Source organism: Panthera pardus, unplaced genomic scaffold (assembly GCF_024362965.1).
Source record: "Panthera pardus isolate Hobbes unplaced genomic scaffold, ASM2436296v1 HiC_scaffold_11, whole genome shotgun sequence".
In the NCBI taxonomy this organism is placed as follows: Eukaryota; Metazoa; Chordata; class Mammalia; order Carnivora; family Felidae; genus Panthera; species Panthera pardus.
In genome coordinates, this window is record NW_026526666.1 from 52614152 (window position 1) to 52626732 (window position 12581).

The following is a 12581-nucleotide window of genomic DNA, read 5'->3' on the forward strand; positions in this document are numbered from 1 at the left end:
TTGGGGGTGGGGGGTGCTAGAAAACTTCCCAAATTTGGTGAAAGACAAAAGCAGATCAATTTAAGAGGCTGATCAAATCCTGAACAGAACAAACCCAAAGAAATCCATGCCAAGACACATCACAACTAAACTTCTAAAAACTAAGCATAAAGAAAAAATCATAAAACCAGCCAGAGAAAAATAGCTTATTGCCTTTAGTGGGGCATCAATCCAAATGACAATGATTTTCTTATCAGAAACCAGAGAGGCCTAAAGGTGGGGAACATTTTTCAAGGGCTGAAAGAAAAGAACTGTCAACCACAAATTCTTCCCTAGTATGAGTTGTCTAAATTATTCCATATTCAATGATTGAAACAAAACATATAACACTACCTTATATTCAAAACAACAGCATTTAAAAAGAAGAGTGAGTAAAGAGACCTAAGTATATATATAGGAATAGCCAATGCCACCAGTGGGAAAACTATACAGAGATACATTCAAAAACATTATAAATAAATTAGATTCCTATAAAAAGTTCAAGTAACTCACAGGAAGGCAAGAAAAGAGAAATAAAGGAATAAGAAGCAGAAGAAACAAATAGAAAACATAATAAAATGGCATACAAACTCTAACACAATGCTGAAAACTGGATCACTCATACATTGCTGGTAGGAAGGTAAAACAGTACATCCACTCTGGAAAATAGTTTGGCAATTTCTTATCAAAATGAACATGCAATTATCATAAGGCTCAACATTCACACCCTTGGGCATTTATCCCAGAGAAATGAAAACTTACATTCACACAGAACCCATACACAAACATTCATAGCGGCTTTAGTCATAATAGCCCCAAACTGCAAACAGTGCAAATGTCCTTCCATGGATGAACGGATAAACAGCTGTGGTATATCCATACCATAGAATATTGCTCAGCAATAAAAAGAAATGAATTATTCATAACACAACAACTCAGATGAATCTCTGGGGAATTGTAGTAAATGAGAAAAGAAACAATCTTTAAGGCCATATTATCTATGATTCCATTTATGTACCATTTTTGAAATGATAAAATTATAGAGATGGAGAACAGATTGGTGGTTGATAGGGGTTAGAAATGGGGCCAGGGAGTGAGAGGGAGGCAGGTGTAATTCTTTTTTTTTTTTAAGTTTTTTTTAAGTTTATTTATTTATTTTGTGAGGGAATACAAGCAAGGTCGAGGCAGAGAGAGAGGGGAAAGAGAGAATCCCAAGCAGGCTCTGCACTGTCAGCACAAAGCCCAGGACAGAGCTCAAACTCACGAACCCTGGGATCATGACCTGAGCCAAAATCAAGAGATCGACACTTAACCAACTGAGCCACCCAGGTGCCCTACAGGCATAGTTCTAAAAAGGGCAGCATAAAGGATTTGGTGGTGATGAGAATGTTCTGTGTCTTGACTGTGGTGGTGGATTCATGAACCTCCACACGTGATAAAACTGCAGAGAACTAAACACACACACACACACACACACACACACACACACACACACACAAGTATAACACTGGTGAAATCTGAGTAAGATCTGTAGATTCCATGAATGCCAATTTCTTGGTTGTGTTATATCATAGTTTTTCAAAATGCTACTACTGGGAAAAACCTAGTGAAGGACACACAGGATCTCCCTATATTATTTCCTACAACTACATGTAAATCTATAACTACCTCCAAATTTAAAATTAAATTTTAAAAACAGGGTGGAAGTTGCAGAGAAGCAGGTTTTTCATGTAGTCTCAAAGTAAGAAAAACAAAACAGGAGAAATCTAGTAGATATCTCCTTTCAAGTAATCTTAGTAATGGGACAAACAGGTGATGCAACAGGAAGAACACAGCACCCAAGTAGGAATATTCTTAACAAAAACCTTTAACCTGAATCTAATCAAGTGAGTAAACTGGTAGGCAAATCCAGGCTGTGGGACAGTCTGTAAGACATCTTTTTTGGACAGGGGGGGAATCTGGCTGGCTCAGTCAGCTAAGCATCCTACTCTTAATGTTGGCTCAAGTCATGATGTCAACATTCATGGATTAAGTCCTGTATTAGGCTCTGCACTGACAGTGCGGAGCCTACTTGGGATTCTCTCTCCCTCTCCCTATGCCCCTCCCCCTGTCTCTTTCAAACTGAATAAATAAGCATTAAAAAAAGACATCTTCCTTGGGCTCAACACAAATGTTAATGTTGGAAGGAAGGAAGGAAGGAAGGAAGGAAGGAAGGAAGGAAGGAAGGAAGGAAGGGACTAGTATAATTAAGTTTTTTAAAATAGTGTCAATAGATCGTGGGAAAAAAAGAAATGAGTTGAAGAGTCAATTCTCAAAGTGGATACAGTCACAAACAGATGTCTTATTCCACTAGCATGGCTGGTTGTGTTAATGGAGACCAAATTCCTTTCTGCTACAAACATAGATACTTAGATTTTTTAAAAGACCAGGATAACTTAAATAGGTTAAATAGTTAGACTTGAAGAGACAAAAAAAAAGGTATTCTTTAGATATCAGAACAGAAACAAATAGCAGAATAGTAAGGTGGCACTACAGCAATCCAAACTGATACAGAACTTAGACACAGGCATTAATGCCAAGAGGCTAGAGATTTCATATGTGTCTAAGGACAGGTAACTTGGTTTGGGGCCCATGAGAGGAAAGTAACTGGAGCGAGACCTTTGCATAAAGAACTCTAAAGACATTGAGTACTTAGTTTGAGGACTAGAAGCCTGGCCTGGGAAGTACGAAGAAAATCTGTCTCTTTCTGGGACTCTGGATAGAAGGGAAAAAAGTATTTTTGGATTAAATCCCTAAACCCACACATACACAGTTTGAATTTACATTACCTGCATGGTACAGGAATCTCAAGCCAGGAAATTAACATAAAAGCTGATGCTATGGATGTTAACTAGACTTAACATGATAATCATTTTGCAATACATACAAATATCGAATCATTATGTTGTACACCTGAAAATATAATGTTATATGTCAATTATACTTCAATAATTTTTTTTTTAAAGTTAACCCTAGGGATGCCTGAGTGGCTCAGTCAGTTAAGCATCCAACTTTGATTTTCGTTCAGGTCATGATCTCACGGTTTATGAGTTGGAGCCCCTCATCAGCCTCTCTGCTGTCAGTGTAGAGTCCACTTAGGATCCTCTGTCCCCCTCTCTCTCTGCCCCTCCTCCATTCACACACAGGCGCACTCCCCCTCTCTCTCAAAAATAAACACTAAAAAATTTTTAATAAAAAAGTTTAAAAAATTAAAACCTGACCCTAGACCAGGAAAACCCCGGGGCTATTCTCTAGAAACAAACACAATATCACTCTACATGAAAACATTCAAAAACTGGGAAAAATAAAACTACTATGGAAACAACCAAAAGTAAAAACCTGCCTGAAAATGAACTCATAATCCCAATAACAAACCATAAAAGGAAAAGATCTATTTATAGTCGATATATAGCTTTGGAAGAACCAGCAGAAGAATTTCAAGTAAGAGAACAATTTGAGACTAAAAAATAGTACAGCTATGACTATTAAACAGATAAAATAAGGACAAAATTCATAATAAAATGATAGAAACCCTAGGGAAAAAAATCAGGTGGATATGAAAAAGCATCAGTTAGCACTTCTAGAAAAGAAACAATAAATCATAGCTCAATGGAATTACAACTTAAAAGATAAGGCACTAGTGAAGAATTGGTTGGCTGGAAAACAGTCCTGAATGATTCCCCAAATGCCTCTTAAAAATAGTTCCTAAGTGGAAAAAAAAATACCAAGGTAATAGACATGAGGAATAAACCAAGAAGGTCCAAGATATGTGTAATAAGAATTCCAGAGGAAAGAATAGAGAGAATAGAGGCAAGATACATGATGAGATATGCCACAAATTTATAATAATCTGAGAAATATAAGAATTGTCTGATTAAATAATAAGAAAACCCAAGGAGAAAAAGTAAAACAAACCCACACCTGGGCACATCATGATGAAACTGCAGAACACCAAAGACAAAAAGGAATCTTAAAAGCAACCAAGAAACAATCTCTCATCATTAACAACAGAGGCTGGAAGACGGTATCTTCAAAGTGGTAAGAAAAAGAATTGTCAACTTAGAATTCTGCTCCCAGATAATCTATTATTCAAGTGTTAGGATAAAATACAGTTTCAAACAAACAAAATACATGAAGAGATATTTATCACTTGCACACTTGCCAAAGAACTACTTCCGTAAGAGGACTTTGAATCCAGAAAGAAGGGATGCAAGAAACAACAGTAAGCACAGAAAATGTGGGTAAATTCAAATAAACATGGACTATGAAAACAATCCCACAAAAGAAGAACTAATTACATAAAATGACACAATGCATGTGAAAAAAATGTGGTGGAAATATGTGCTACAAAATATTATGAAATACAGGGCATGATCAGAATTATAACATTGTAAGGCCCTTATATTAGTCATGAAAAGAGTAGATATTTTAATTAATTTCATCTGCTAACACAAAATCTGAATGTTAAAAACAAAACATACCTACTAAAGGAATAGAAATGAGATATATAATGTTGAAATCAATAGATGGAAAAGAGAATAAAGAAACTGCAAATCCAATAAAAGGAAAGAATGATAAAACAAGGAGGAACAGAAGGGTGACAGGGTCAGAGAAATGTCCTATAATGAGAAGTGGCAGTACCTTTTAAAAGAGAAAAGATTAAAATTGGCAAAATGAATGTGCACACAGACGTTATTACAGGTTGGCTTCCCCAAGGAGCCCACTCGGCGATACAGTTGAGCATGAAATCTTATTAAGGACTGCCCTGCTATCCACAACTGAGAATGGGGAAGGAAGCAGAAATGGGAAATGTCAACCTGCAAGGCAAGTCCCGTAGGGAGTTCCAGAGCTGGAATGTTCAGAGTTATCTGGAGTAGGGCTGAGATGGCCAGGCCTTCTCCCACATGGACCAGCCACTGGGTGTGAGCTGCCCTGGAAAGGGGAGTGAGACGGGACAAAGACACTTTCTACACCACAGGCTATCTCCTTCAAGGGCCCTTGAAGGCCATCTGCTGACAGGAGTCTCAGAAGCTGGGGCAACAAGCTCTTCACTGAAGGAAGATTTGACACATCACAGTATCTGCCATATTACCATAAGGTGACTGCAACAACCAGTGCTCAAAGGAACCCATTTGTCACGTAATCAACATCTTCACACCTTCTACAAACTCTGTTCCTCAGATTTTTATGTCATAATAATAATGAAAGATAAGTCCAAATTACTAACCCCTAAATCTGTCTAACTCAAGACTGCATCCTGTACCTCTTGCTCCCTAACCAAAGTGAGCCACATAAGATATTAAGAGCAACACGGGACTCTTTATTCCTTCATAATTTTAAATCTTCAGCTTATCAACCAAAATGAAAATATCATTTCTGTGTCTAATATTTTTATGAAACATGCATCCTTACTTGTGCCTACCACTATGATTAAATACCTATCCCTAGACAGTCAAAGGACTCCAAGATCAGAAAACCATATATGATTGATTTCTTATTCTTCAAACCAAAACCAACTCTATTCAAAAGAAATTAGCAGGCCCAGGTGGGTACCCTCTAGAGAAATTTAAGATAATTCATCTTTGTCAAATACGTCAAATCAGATATTAAAGCAGATCAGCTGAGAAAAAAAACTAAAAGAAGACAAAATGCAAAATTGCTTAGTTCACAATTGCAATAAGGAATATAGAGAGATGATACATATATAGATAGCCTCAATGTGTCAATCGTGCCATCTCAACAATTCCAATCTTTAACAATTTTACTTATTTTTTTTTTGTAATTGACATTCTGTTGTTTAAAAAGAAAAAGAACAGGAACAGCCAGCAAGTACATTATTAGCCAAGTCCTACAATATTGATTTGAAGACTTGATCAGACCACTGTGACGCCAAAGGCACATGTTGACATTAAGGGGGTTTCTCAGTTGGGATATCAGAGGATAGATGAGGTACCCTCAGAGGGAAGTGTGGCTGAATTTTCTTTTACCTGAAGTGAAATCATTTGCCCTATCTACCTTCTTGTCAATTCATGGCCAGATATATTCCAGACCTCTCCCTATACCTCAGGTCTAGGTAAAAACACTTTGAAGTCCCCCAATTGTTTTTGTTTTTATAAAAATTACTAGCATAACTACCCGCTTTTAGTGAAAGGAAAGAGGGCTAAGTGGATGATCTAAAAAAAAAAAAATCCGTACTTTTTCTTTTAATTTAATGTGCCTTTTACTCTTGCAGTGTAGCCCAGGGTTTTCAAGTAGCTGGAAATCTCTGAATTTAAAAGATGGATGTGATTCAAAGAACAGTTATAGCTCATACAGCTCTAAGACACAGAATGCATAGATTTACCATTTCTGTTTAATAGCACCAAATACATGTGATGTAAACATAATGTAAATGTAATGTAATTTTAGGTGAAAGTCTCAAAGTATTTCTTAAAAATTACCCCAGACGTGTGTATATCATATATGTATATTATACTATATAGAATACATTATATGTTATTTATATACAAATATTTTCATCTTGAAAATGAACCACAATGTAATTGAGAGCTATTCCTCTGTGCTCTCTTCTTTATACTTGCTTCAAAGCTGTTGGTTACAGTGGGTTTGTATTTTGTTTGAAGTATGGCACATGGAAGCGGGGGTGGTCTGTGAAAAGGGGAAGGAAGGAAGCAAAAGAGGAACATGGAAGAGGAGGGATGGCAGGAAGGAAGGGGAGGAGAGCCCTACACACACACACACACACACACACACACACACACACACACACACACACACACACACTTGTAGCTCAGAAAGGGCCAGGCCCTGAACACATCCCAGCACCCCTCCCCAGACAAGAGATAGGGCTTCCCAAAAGTTGCTGACAGAGCCTTCGTTATGCTGTGCCTTAGGCGCGCCCCACCTGGCTCCCCAGACACCAGGACGCACAGGACCATCCTGGGGCCGCAACCCAGCAAACTCTTGGGTACTTCGGTCTCCCTCCCGCGCCCGCCGCCCGCAATCACTGGGCATCGCGCGCCAATCCACCCACTCCTGGGCAAATCCTTCTGCCTTTCTCCTTCCTCCCTTAGCCGCCTCTCCTGCCTAAGGGTTTGCCAAGAGGTTCAAAGGCGGAGGCAGAGGCAGAGAAGAAGGGAGCGAAGAAGAAGGGCCGGTTGGCGGATTTCCTACTAGGGGCACCAACGACGCCGTCAAGGCGACCACCCTGGTGCGGCCCCATACTCCCTCGCCCCCCATCAACCCACAGCACCCCACACTCTCCATTTCGGCTCCTCTGTGTGAGGAAGTAAGAGAAGGAGGAAAATAAACCCGCAGCCTCCTAGGCAGCCCTTACCTCAGGCTGCCCTCTCGGAAGCCGCCCTCCTGCTGGCTGAGGCGCCGCTGGTGCACCGCCGCGGCTCCGCCCGGCTCAGCTCTTGCGTGCAGTGCGCTCCCCGGGGCACGAGAGGCGGCGGGAGACGCTCGCGCGCAGCTCGCGTGCAACCCGGCCGGCGGTGTGGAGCCCGCAGCTGCCGTGGCGAGTCCGGAAGCCCTGGAAAGGGGTGCACCAGCCGAGGACGGCTGCGGAACGCGCGCGCGGAGCGGCCGGGCATGAAGACCCCGGCCGGGGCGGTGCAGACTGCCGCGACGCGCCCCAGCTCCGGTCTCCTCCGCTGGCCCCCCCAAACCCCCTCTCTGTACCCCCACTACCCCCCACCGGGAGACAGCTCGCCGGTGGCACTTGTTCTGCCGCGCTGCGCTCTTCCGCCCGGTGCGGGGAATAACAATGTGATCTTACCGCACGGACTAGATGCTATGTAGTAGGTTGTAACTGCTGCGGCCACCACCTGTCAATTCCAAGGTGCAAGGCACACTGTCCCCAGAGGACTGGCCTCTCCCTGATTCCCTACCCGCTTCTTTTCCTCCTCCACCTACCTCGCCGACCTCCCGCAGTACTCTGCCGCACGATACTAAGGGAGTTTTGCAAAATAACCCTCACTCCCAGCCAGGAGCTCACGGCATCTCTCTTTCCACCAGAGCTGAAGGATTACGCACAGCCCTGCGTGCCTAACCAAAGCCGGATGCCGAAAATCCTGGTTTGAACCCCACACTAGCCACCCCCCCCCCCGCCCCCATTCATAATCCCAGCGGCCGTCTGCCACTACACACCCTCCCCCTGCCGCCCGCGCTCGCTGCGATTCGCCGTCCCTGGAACGTGTCAGTCATTCGCTCTTCATCTGCCATGAATACAGTACTAGAAGCTCCGCAGCCACGGGTTGCACAAAAGGGGATGGGGAGAAGAGCACTCAGCTGGAGGGGCCGGGGGAAGCCAGGGACGAATTACGCGGAAGGAGCCGGTGTGAAGGTGAGAACCCGCTGCTCTCCTGTTGCACAAAGGAGCTCCAGAGTGGATAAGCACAGTGCCACTGAACCAGTGGGTCAGCTCACCTCCAAGGAGGTGCTCTGCAAAGACCCCTGGGAGTGGGTCCCACAACTTGAGCATTTGTAATGGCCAATCAGCAGACCCCCACTTGGAAGCCTGACTTCCCCAGCTTGAAAGAGTGCAGATGGGTGGAGGCCTGCGAGTTGGGTTGGGGCAGGGAGGGGGGGGGGGGGGTGCTGGCAGGGGGGGGGGGTGCTGGCGGGGGGACAGGGGGTAGGGAGAGCCAGGTGTGAGAAAACATAGATTTGCTTTTCTCCAGTTGTCCAGCTCTTTCAGTCGGAGAAAGAGAGAAGAAAGCTGGTGAGGGAAAGAGAAGGCAGACAGGGATATGGTAACTTTGCACATTGAACTATTATAACTAGCCAGAAACCAGAAGAGACTTTAATGGATAAAATTGGCCTATTTCACAATTTATTCCAAAGAACATTGTGGCACACCCATTTTGCACTAAGCACAATACACTGTGCCAGATGCTGGAGTACAGACATGATCAGGGCCACAGTCCCTGCACCCAGGGTGCTCACCGCCTAGTGGGAGAAGCTACTAGGAAAGCCCAAAACGGACAATACAAGTACTACACATGGAAGCACACACCAATTACACCAGTGGAAGGAATTTTCTCTAGTTGGAGGGGAAATGGGTCAGGGAATTTGATCCCTTCTGAACTGTATAATAAAAGGCAAATAGGAGTTTGCCAAAGAAGTAACAGTAACCTTCTGTTATTCATACATTAACCCAACCAGCTTCACATACCTACACAAGGAAAGTCATACCTGCGAGCTTGTCAATATAGGAACTTAATGGACTCCTGCCCTGCACTGTTATCCCTGGGTGGTTTTTGGAGGAAACATTTTCAAATACTAGCCCTTGGAGTGTAGAACACCCAGTGCTCACAGCTGAAATGCTGCCTTCTTGGACCTGTTGGTTTATGTTCTATACCATCCACTCATCTGTTAGCTTGAAATTAAGCCCAAAGCCAAAATTAATAATAGTGAGGCAATGAGCATCTGGAGGGAAGCCAATAAATCTTGCAATGCAGTCATGGTTCTTGTCACAGTCTTTGTCTCTAAAACGATGACAATATAATCTCTTTTTCCTGAACTACAGTGAGGATTAATTAGTCAGACTTATTAAATAGAAAGAGACCATTGCCCGAATAGAGTGTGGGATGGGAAACTAAATTGTGATTCAATCTGGGAAAAAAAGAACCAGTTTGAGTGACATGCTCCCCCTGCGAATATTAGAACTTTGAAAGGTATTAATGATTACTAAAGCACCCAATGTTGTTACCTCATCTTCAGAAAAACATGTCCAAAGGGTCCTCATTGCAAATAAGAATTAAACGGACTCCCGTATGAAGATGATGTCATCAATTTAAACATCCTTCCCACTTCTCCCTAGAAATCATGTATAAACTAACAAAGAGAATGGAAAAATTGTTAAATGCCATTTTCAGCAGCCCTATACAGATTTTACTCACAAACTCCAAAGTCCTTGTAGAGGGTGCTAAAAGTAGCTACATTTGAGCAGAAGTCATATGGAAAAGGCCTAGGGAGAGTAAAGGGAACCAAAAGTAAGGACATCAGAAAGTACCAGCAAAAACACGTTTCCTGAAAGTAAGGGGCTCACCATAAAATACAAAAACAGCCACATCTCTTAAACAAGAAAGCAAGAGCAGAACAGGTAAGGCAGAAGAGGCACAAAGAGATGGGGAGAAGAAGCACAAAGGCACCTCCCTGCTAGAGATTCCAGGGAACCCACCAGCATCAAGTCTCAGAGGCAGCAAAACTATAATCCTTGAGGATGACGTAATCACTGTGAGATACAGAAGACCTATTCCTTGCCTGTAAGGACTGGGGAGCACAGAGCTGTTGGCAGACAGTCTCCTGAACCAAATTTACTTCAGAGACTTAGAATGGGTGAGTCTACAGAAAAGCCATAATTACTGGAAGCAGACTGCTTTTGAGTAAGCAATAAAAGTGAATCTGTAATCTATTGTTGCATGACAAATCACCCAAAACAATGGTTTAAGAGTTACCAATTCTTTGCCTACAATTGAGTTAAGTGACAAATGGGGATGGGTTGAACTGGATTGGCTTATTTCTGCTTTATTTCCGTCTCACTCAACAAGTCTCACTCACATATTTGGGCCTCAGATGGGATAGACTGGGCACCTGGGGCATCTTTCCAGGGGGCTAGCTCAGGCTTTTTCATGTGGAGTTGGAATAGTTCTCAGCAGTAAGAGAGAGGGCACATTCCAATATTCACACTCCTTTTAAGTTTCTTCCTGTGTCATGTTTGCTAATGTCCCATTGGCTAAAGTAAGTCATCTAGCTAAGTCTAGAGTCAATGTAAGGGGGATTGAAAGTGCGGATCTACGCCGGCCAACTCCATCTTGTTCTGTGTTCTCCACCTTGAGTGACTATGTCTCCGACAGGGCCCCTTTCTGGGAAATTCCAGAAACCTCAGACCATGCCTCCTCCCCTTGAGTAACCTCCCGCTTACCCATTCAAACTTCCCGATCAAAACACACCCGCGACCTGCCTAAGGGGACCCCTTCCCCAGCCAATCAGCCGAGGGCACAACCCTTCCCCAGCCAATCGGCTGAGGCCACAGCCATTACTCACCAACTGCCCCTATATCCCTATAAACCCTTTGTGCTTCTGAAACTCGCTGACTTTCTCCAGCATCTCACTGCTGCCTCGGTGCAGGTAGGGGATTGAGCTCGAGCTAGCTCAAATAAAGGCTCTTTGCTTTTGCATCGGACTCAGCTCCCTGGTGGTCTTTGGGGATCGCAAATTCTGGGCATAACAGGATTTCATAAGGGCATGTGTGTGGGGAGGTGTCAGACCGTCATTCATATGACAATCTGCCACAGAAAGTAAGCTTTTTGATTGAGAGAACAGGAAAACTACCTTGAACCCACCATGTCAGGGGCTTTCTACAAAGACTGGCCAGAAAACTATAATTGATTCAGGAGTGAGTAATGATAAAGAAGAAACTGACACAAAGAGAATACAAAGATCCTATAAGAAAGATCCTGAAAAGGAGCATCAAAATTACCAAAAAATGTGCGGAAAAAGTTGCCACAGAGCCATTGAAAATTGTGACTTTTCAATGTATTTTTCATGTATTTTGCAATGAATAAACAAAACTCCATTAAAAATAGATACTTGCATAGTATTTGCTATTGCCAGGCACTATTCTAACTTCATTGCAGATTTGAATTGAATAGATTCTCAAAACAACTCCATGAATGACTCATCATTATTATTCCCATTATCTATATATGAAAAGAACTAAAGTACATAAAAGTTAAATAATTTAAGTGCCTTGGGTGGTTCAGTTGGTTAAGCATCTTACTCTTGATTTCAGTTCAGGTCATGATCTCATGGTTACTGAGATCAAGCCCCATGTGGGGCTCTGAGCTGCTTGGGATTCCCTCTCTTCCTCTCTCTCTCCCCTTCCCCTGCTTGCATGTACATGCTTTCTCTCTCCAAATAAATAAATAAACTTTATTTTTTTAATTTTTTAGTGTTTATTTTTGAGAGAGAAAGAGAGACAGAGCATGAGCAGGGAAGGGGCAGAGAGAGAGGGAAACACAGAATCTGAAGGAGGCTCCAGGCTCCACCAAGCTGTCAGCACAGAGCCTGATGCGGGGCTCAAACTCACAAACTGAGATCATGACCTGAGCCGAGTCGGTTGCTTAACCGACTGAGCCACCCAGGTTCCCCTCCAAATAAACAAATAAACTTTAAAAAAAATCACACAGCTACTCAGAGAGGAGCCAGGATTTAAACCCATTCAGTGTTTCTCCAGTGTCTGTCTCTTATTCATGAAGCTATACTGAATCCCTAAATGAGATATATTTACCATTAGGTTAATGAGGCAATGTATTCTATTAGGCAATGTGACAAAGCACAAATGAAGAAACTCAAGAAAGGGATGGGGATGAAGTGAGCCGATATACATCAGGTATGAAAAAGAGAAATGAACCAAACCATAACAGAAACGAAGACAATATTGGAAGAAACACAGAGGGGAATAAGCACTGTGGATGAGTAAGAGACAGCAAAGACCCATATAAGAATAATGGCCA

General features: G+C 42.6%; 1 protein-coding gene across 2 annotated transcripts in view; it reads right to left on the reverse strand.

Annotated features, from left to right (window-relative positions):
• Positions 1–8110, reverse strand: part of PDE4B (phosphodiesterase 4B) — a 525517-nt gene extending 517407 nt beyond the window's left edge. Inside the window, exon 1 of one of the 2 annotated variants that reach the window (XM_019448986.2) lies at positions 7975–8110. The gene's annotated coding sequence lies outside the window, so the exon portion shown is untranslated. Of the gene's footprint in view, positions 1–7393; positions 7636–7974 lie in introns of those variants that run through there. The other variant, XM_019448985.2, reaches the window with a different exon arrangement.
• Positions 8111–12581: the final 4471 nt, after the last annotated feature.